This window comes from Oryctolagus cuniculus, chromosome 13 (assembly GCF_051225735.1).
Source record: "Oryctolagus cuniculus isolate XC-2025 breed Fujian yellow rabbit chromosome 13, ASM5122573v1, whole genome shotgun sequence".
Taxonomy (NCBI): Eukaryota; Metazoa; Chordata; class Mammalia; order Lagomorpha; family Leporidae; genus Oryctolagus; species Oryctolagus cuniculus.
The window spans coordinates 90,849,183-90,856,779 of NC_142879.1; the positions used below are offsets into that span (position 1 = coordinate 90,849,183).

Here is a 7,597-nt window from a genome sequence, read left to right on the forward strand (position 1 = left end):
GATATTAATATGGCTACACCTGCTTTTTTTTTTTTTTTGGTTTCTGTTGGCATGGAATATCTTTTTCCAACCTTTCACTTTCAGTCTGCATGCCTCTTTGTTAGAGAGATGTGTTTCTTGTAGGCAACAAATAGTTGGGTTGTGTTCTTTGAGCCAGTCAGCCAAACGGTGTCTTTTAACTGAAGAATTCAGACCATTAATGTTCAATGTGACTATTGATACATAGTGACTTTGCCCTGCCATTTTCCCGGAAATATTTTCTAGTATATGCTTTGAGCTTCCCATGCTCTTTTACTGGTAGGTGTTCTTCCTTTCCCTTCTTTCATATTGATGGCCGTGTTTCTGTGTTTCTGAGTGTAGCACATCTTTAAGTATCTTTTGCAGGCCCGGACAAGTGGCCACAAAGTCTTTCAATTTCTGTTTGCTATGAAAGGTCTTTATTTCACCTTCATTCACAAATGAGAGCTTGGCAGGATATAATATTCTGGGCTGGCAATTTTTCTCTCTTAGCACCTGTGCTATGTCTCGCCATTCCCTCCTAGCCTGTAGTGTTTCTGATGAGAAGTCTGCTGTGAGTCTGATTGGAGATCCTCTGAGAGTAATCTGAAGTTTCTCTCTTGCACATTTTAGGATCTTTTCTTTATGTTTCACTGTGGTAAGTTTAATTACCACGTGTCATGGTGTGGATCTCTTTTGGTCATGTTTATTGGGGGTTCTATGAGCTTCCTGTACTAGGATATCTCTGTCCTTCTCCAAACCTGGAAAGTTCTCTGCTAGTATCTCACTAAAAAGGCCTTCCAATCCTTTCTCTTTCTCCATGCCTTCAGGAACTCCTAGAACTCGAATGTTGGTTTTTTCAATAGTATCCTGTAGATTCCCAACAATATTTTTTAGATTTCTAATTTCCGCTTCTTTTCTTTGGTTTGACTGTATGTTTTCCTGTGCTCTATCTTCTAAGTCCGATATTGTCTCTTCTGCTTCACCCATTCTGTTTTTCAGGCTTTCTAATGTGTTTGTCATTTGATCTATTGAGCTCTTCATTTCATTTTGATTTCTCTTCACTATAACACTTTCCTGTTCTACTAGTTTCTGAGTTTCATTTTGACTCTTCCTTAAAATTTCATTTTCACGAGAGAGATTTTCAATCTTGTCCATTAAGGATTTCTGTAGTTCAAGGATTTGCTTTTGAAAACTTCTAAATGTTCTTATCATAAATTTTTTGAAATCCGTATCTTGCATTTCTTCTATCTCATCATCTTCATAATCTTGGCTTAGGGTGTTTTGTTTATTTGGAGGCATCATAGTGTCATCGTTGATCTTGCTCCCTCTATTTCTGTGTTTGTTACTCTGCATAGTTAATTCTTCTTGCGTCACTGTGCGTTTTTTTTTTTTATACTGCGTCCGTGTTAAGTGGACTGCCTGCTGTTGGAGGAGCCTTGGAGGCTTGAGATGGGTGCAGCCTGAGAGCTCTGCCTGGTTCTTCCTGGTTAAGGGTGTGCAAAGGTGACACCCTCAGGTTATGCGTGGTAAATCTCTCTCTTTTTATTTATTTATGTATTTTATTTATTCAGGGGGTAAGTAACACGCATGGCACGGCCGTGCAGAATTGATGGTATTTCGCTTCCAGTCTTTGGCTCCCCTGGACTCCCACTGGGTTGCCTAGGCTACTGAATTGTAGTGACTCAGTTCCTTAGCTCTCCCCCATTGATATGTAAATCCAGAGAGGAGGCCTGCTCTTTGTCTCTTGGGAATTCTTCAAGCCTTGCAGCCTTGTAACCTTTGCAAGGTTAGGGGGAAGAGAAACCCCGAAGCTTTTTTTTTCCTTCTTTCCGGTAGTGAGTTTGCTACACTTTCCGGCCCCCCTCTAGATTCTGACCCCCGTTTCCCCACCAATGTCTCGGGTTATTGAGCTCACCTCCCCTTCCAGCGCCAATGTGTGGACTCGGTGCCCTGAGCGTCCCAAGTCTCCCCGCTGTTGTCTGTGTGGCATGCACTCCCCTTCGAGCACTGGCACGCAGACCCTGGGGCTTCCGCAGCTTGGTCCCACAACTTGGCTTCCGCGCAGTGGGCGACCTTGTTCTCCCAGTAGGTCCTCCGATTCATCCAGAAGGGTTTCCCCTGCAATATTTTCCTGGTTCTTTTTTCTGCGGCTACTGTAACTCCCCTTTTATTAAACTAAATTTTCCCGGACTATCGGTGCGCGCCCTCACTATTCCGCCATCTTGGCTCCGCCGCATTTAATAAATTCTTAAAGAGTATTTCTAACAGCATATCTGGTATCAGAACTTTTGCTATTACAATATGCTTAATAGTTATATGTTTTACAAACTTTTTATAAGAGTACAGTTAAAAAAGAAAAAATACAAGGTGAAGTGGCCATGAATTGAATGTGCTACAGCTCACTAAATTCAATAGTTAGCACGATGTAATGAAAAGTATCCTAAATTCAAGTCTTAGCTCTATAACCGACAGCTACTTCTTGTACAAGTCATTTCCTTTAGCCTCAGTGTTCTTCCAAAACATAAGAACCTTCCGACAATTTTCACTAGGCTCTTATAAAGATTTAATAGATCAGTGATCGAGGCGGCGGCGGCGGCGAGCGAGTCCTTGTGGTCTAGATAATTCAGGAAAAATGTCTCTCTATCCATCTCTTGAAGACTTGAAGGTAGACAAAGTAATTCAGGCTCAGACTGCTTTTTCTGCAAACCCTGCCAACCCAGCAATTTTGTCAGAAGCTTCTGCTCCCATCTCTCAAGATGGAAATCTTTATCCTAAACTGTATCCGGAACTTTCTCAATACATGGGCCTGAGTTTAAATGAAGAAGAAGTACGTGCAAATATGGCAGTGGTCTCTGGAGCACCAGTTCAGGGGCAGTTGGTAGCAAGACCTTCCAGTGTGAACTATATGGTGGCTCCTGTAACTGGAAATGATGTTGGAATTCACAGAGCAGAAATTAAACAAGGGATTCGTGAAGTCATTTTATGTAAGGATCAAGATGGAAAAATTGGACTCAGGCTTAAATCAATAGATAATGGTATATTTGTTCAGCTAGTCCAGGCAAATTCTCCAGCCTCATTGGTTGGTTTGAGATTTGGCGACCAGGTACTCCAGATCAATGGTGAAAACTGTGCAGGCTGGAGTTCCGATAAAGCTCACAAGGTGCTCAAACAGGCTTTTGGAGAGAAGATTACAATGACCATTCGTGACAGGCCTTTTGAGCGGACAATTACTATGCATAAGGACAGTACTGGACATGTTGGCTTTATCTTTAAAAATGGGAAAATAACATCCATAGTGAAAGACAGTTCTGCAGCCAGAAACGGTCTCCTCACGGAACATAACATCTGTGAGATCAACGGCCAGAATGTCATTGGATTGAAGGACTCTCAAATTGCAGACATACTGTCAACATCTGGAACTGCAGTTACCATCACAATCATGCCTGCTTTTATCTTTGAACATATTATTAAACGGATGGCACCAAGCATCATGAAAAGCCTGATGGACCACACCATCCCTGAAGTTTAACAGTTAGCACACAATGGAAACAGCTGAGCGTCTCCAGTTTCCTTTCTCAACTACTCCTGTATTATGCACACGAAGCTTTCCCGGAGCCAGGGAGCATATGCTGCATGAGGACCGTCCCGTCTCAGTTATGGCTGGGAATCTACTGGTTCATCTGGTCTCCTCAGACTTCACGGTAGTTGTAGCCTTAGCCTGGTTTTACAGCTGTGAAACTTTCACAAGATTGACTGACTTTCCTAGAATAGTTTCTCTACTGGAAACCTGATGCTTTTCTAAGCCATTGTGTTGAGGGAGATTGATGCCAGCTTAGCTTTGTATGAGAACCAGTTACCTTTCTTCTAGGTAATGAGTAGTGCTCTTCATGTCATTTTAGTTCTATAGTATATCTGCATTAACATGTACTTGATAGTACATTTAGAGTGATTGCCTTTGGTAGGTTTTTTCTCCCTCTGTATGTATGTAAACACCAATTACGTAATGCTGGTTTCATTCCATGTAAGCATTATACAGTTTATGTAGGTCGCAAGAGATTATGATGATTGTCATTAAATTTTAACTACCTTCACTAATATGCTTCAACTGTCGCCTTAACTATGTTAAGCTCTAGAACGAAAGCCAAAATATAATTATTGCTGCCTTCCTAAAACTCAAAATGTAGTTCTGTATTAAACTGAAATGTGCACTAGCCCAAAAGAGGTTAATAGTACTTTCTGAGCTATAGCATAGCTGCTTGGTTGTATTTGACACTTTCTAGTCATCGTGTAACAGAAACATCTTTCTTCTCCAAGTTGCCAGTACTGCTTCCTGAGAAACAAAGCGCTCTATATTTAATGTAAAATTTCTTACACTAAACAGGATGAACTTTTGATTCCTCTTTTCATTTGTAGATTAAGTAGAATAATACTTAATTTTGGCATCTGAATGTTAACATTATGTAACCTACCTACTTTGGGATAATCTTAAAATGTTTTCCTGACTCTTCCCTGTAAAAGTGACGGTGACACTTTATTTTTTCTGTTTTGGTTTATGCCTATCCTAATTAAATATGTATAAAGGGAAAAAAAGATTTAATAGAATAATATAAAATAAACATTCAAGAAAAAGTCAATGTATGGAATACTTTGTTGTTCAAATTCATTAAAGCATTTTGGAATCCCAAAGAAAATCTAATGTGTATTTTTCTTTGGTTTTATTAGTTACATATGTGGTAGTTTTTAGAAAATGTTATTAATTTTGGTTATTGGCTGTTCCATGTGGCTTATAATTCTGGCTATCTCAGGTATCTCAGCTACTTAATAATTTTTTTTTTTTTTGACAGAGTGGACAGTGAGAGAGAGAGACAGAGAGAAAGGTCTTCCTTTTCCGTTGGTTCACCCCCACAATGGCCGCTGCAGCCAGCGCGCTCTGGCCGGCACACCAAGCTGATCCGAAGCCAGGAGCCAGGTGCTTCCTCCTGGTCTCCCATGCGGGTGCAGGGCCCACGCACTTGGGCCATCCTCCACTGCACTCCCTGGCCACAGCAGAGAGCTGGCCTGGAAGAGGGGCAACCGGGACAGAATCCGGCGCCCCAACCGGGACTAGAACCCTGTGTGCCGGCGCCGCAGGCAGAGGAGTAGCCTATTGAGCCGTGGCGCCAGCTGCTACTTAATAATTTTAACTACATACATTATTGCATTAAGTTAGATCACATAAATGTCCCCCTATAACTGACTTAATCATTCACACAAAGGCCAGAAAACTGTCAAAAACTGATGCAAACTACTACAATTCCTTCTAACATCCTGAACTCTTAACCAGTTGATCTTTGTTAGAATGATGCTTAACCTCTCTGTTCAACTCCAGCTGACTTGGAAGACCAAACCCTCATCCTATACTTGGAACCTGATGATTTATGGATGGAGCACAGCACTTTTTCATCCAAGTAACCTACTTCAGATTCAGAGAACTTTCAAGAATGGCTTCCTGTAGGACAGAATTTGAAACTATTATGAACATCTGAGGTAGAGATGAAGTACTCTATTATTTGGCATACTTTCATTATTGCAGAAAACATATTAGTTGAGGGGCCAACCCCACTTAATGCCCCACTCTGGGGAATAATACATGGGCATTCCACAACCCAAAAAAAGATGCACACAGGACCTATGTGGCCCTTAGTGTACATATATGGTAGCAAAGCATAGAGACACTGATATTTTACTGAAACATTTACTGAACCTATCACAGACTAAAATGATCCCAATGAGTATTTGCTAGCAAAGAAGACAAACAAGAGCCTTAAAACTAAGTCACCTTGAAGGATTAAGCTAAGATATGGATTTCACCTAAGATTTTCAATGGATGAATCAATTTTCTCAGTATGTGTGTGGTTAAACCTAGGCCAAGCTGCCTGAGTGGGGTACTGATGCTTTGGGTACAATGGCTGAGTACATAAGCATATGTAAGTCAACAAAGCATTTTAGCCTAAAAGTGTAAGGAAGGATCACCAATGAAGAGTGGGGATTTGCATCAGTGAGGAAATCCTGGTAGCTTGGATCAGTCATTATCAGACTGCAAGTGCAGTTTCAATAGCAACAGTGAAGGAATAGGAAAAAAATAGAATTAAGCCGGCGCCGTGGCTCAATAGGCTAATCCTCCACCTTGTGGCGCCGGCACACCGGGTTCTAGTCCTGGTTGGGGCGCCGGATTCTGTCCCGGTTGCCCCTCTTCCAGGCCAGCTCTCTGCTATGGCCAGGGAGTGCAGTGGAGGATGGCCCAGGTGCTTGGGCCCTGCACCCCATGGGAGACCAGGAAAAGCACCTGGATCCTGGCTCCTGCCATCGGATCAGCGCGGTGCGCCGGCTGCAGCGGCGGCCATTGGAGGGTGAACCAACAGCAAAAGGAAGACCTTTCTCTCTCTGTCTCTCTCTCTCACTGTCCACTCTGCCTGTCAAAAAAAAAAATAGAATTATTATAATGTCTCCAACTAATCCCCATCTGACTTGTGAAGGAAGATTGCCTTTGTTTGACTTAAGGAACACCTTTGGCCCCTGAGAAACTCAGGAAGGATTTAGGAGATAGCTCCTGAAGGAACATATAAGATCTCCTGCAAAACTGGACCTTTCAAGGCCTAACTCATTAGAAAAGTCAAAAATGTGACATTATTTGGACCTCCAACCACAGGGGTTAGACTTGCAATGAATTGGTCAACGTGGGTATAGCTAACCATAAATATCTTCAAATTCCTGAGATAAACAATCTCTTACCTTTTGCTACTTCTAACCAGTAAACACTTTTGCTTGGTTTCTGACTGATGAAGTATGCTGACTCACTGTCATTTCCAAAACCACAAAATCTTACCTCATCTAAAACATGCAATACCTATAAATATTTTAAACTTCACTTTGCTGTTGACTAGTATTTGAATGCAACGACTAATATATTAAATTGAAGAACAGCGTACTTCTCTGCAGGACATCCAGGGCTATCTTGGTGAGATACATCATTCTTCTGTTCCAGAAGAAGATTGACTATTTTGGTTGATCTATGCTGTTGGGCTAACATGAGGGTTGTTCTAAAATAAGAGAGAAATAACTTCATTATTAAAAACTTCAATAAAGTTGTTTAAAAAGCTATTTCGATGTATTTTACCCATTTAATGTTTGCCTATATAGAACTGACCATTTACATGTATTAAAAGACATAAGCCTTCTGGGAGCTCAAGTACTCATTTCTATAAATCACCTCCAGGGCTAAAGGAAAAAAAGATCAAAAGGCAGCCCCTGAGGTATTCCACAAGAGAAACTGCTAATTTAAAGTCATTTCATGAAAAATAACTCTGTTGAGATCACTTATCTCAATCAAAGATTTAAACAGAGAACCCTCAATTTATCCCCTAGTTTGTCCTACTATACTATATATATATTATAGTCAACAAGAACTCAGACAAGTGAAAGCAATTTGCAGGCTTAAAACTACTATAATGGTAATAATGGTGATAGTAGTTTGATTCAACAATGCTGAAAAGCATGTGGTAGGTACTGAATGAAATTTTATATGCATAGAATCTTACATAGGCAATCTTTCCAAGAT

General features: G+C 41.0%; 1 pseudogene across 1 annotated transcript; it reads left to right on the forward strand.

Annotated features, from left to right (window-relative positions):
- The first annotated feature begins 2,574 nt into the window (after positions 1 to 2,574).
- On the forward strand, positions 2,575 to 4,590 carry LOC149122742 (syntenin-1 pseudogene; annotated as a pseudogene). The gene has a single exon (XR_016219144.1). The product of XR_016219144.1 is annotated as a syntenin-1 pseudogene (transcript).
- The last annotated feature ends 3,007 nt before the right edge of the window (positions 4,591 to 7,597 follow it).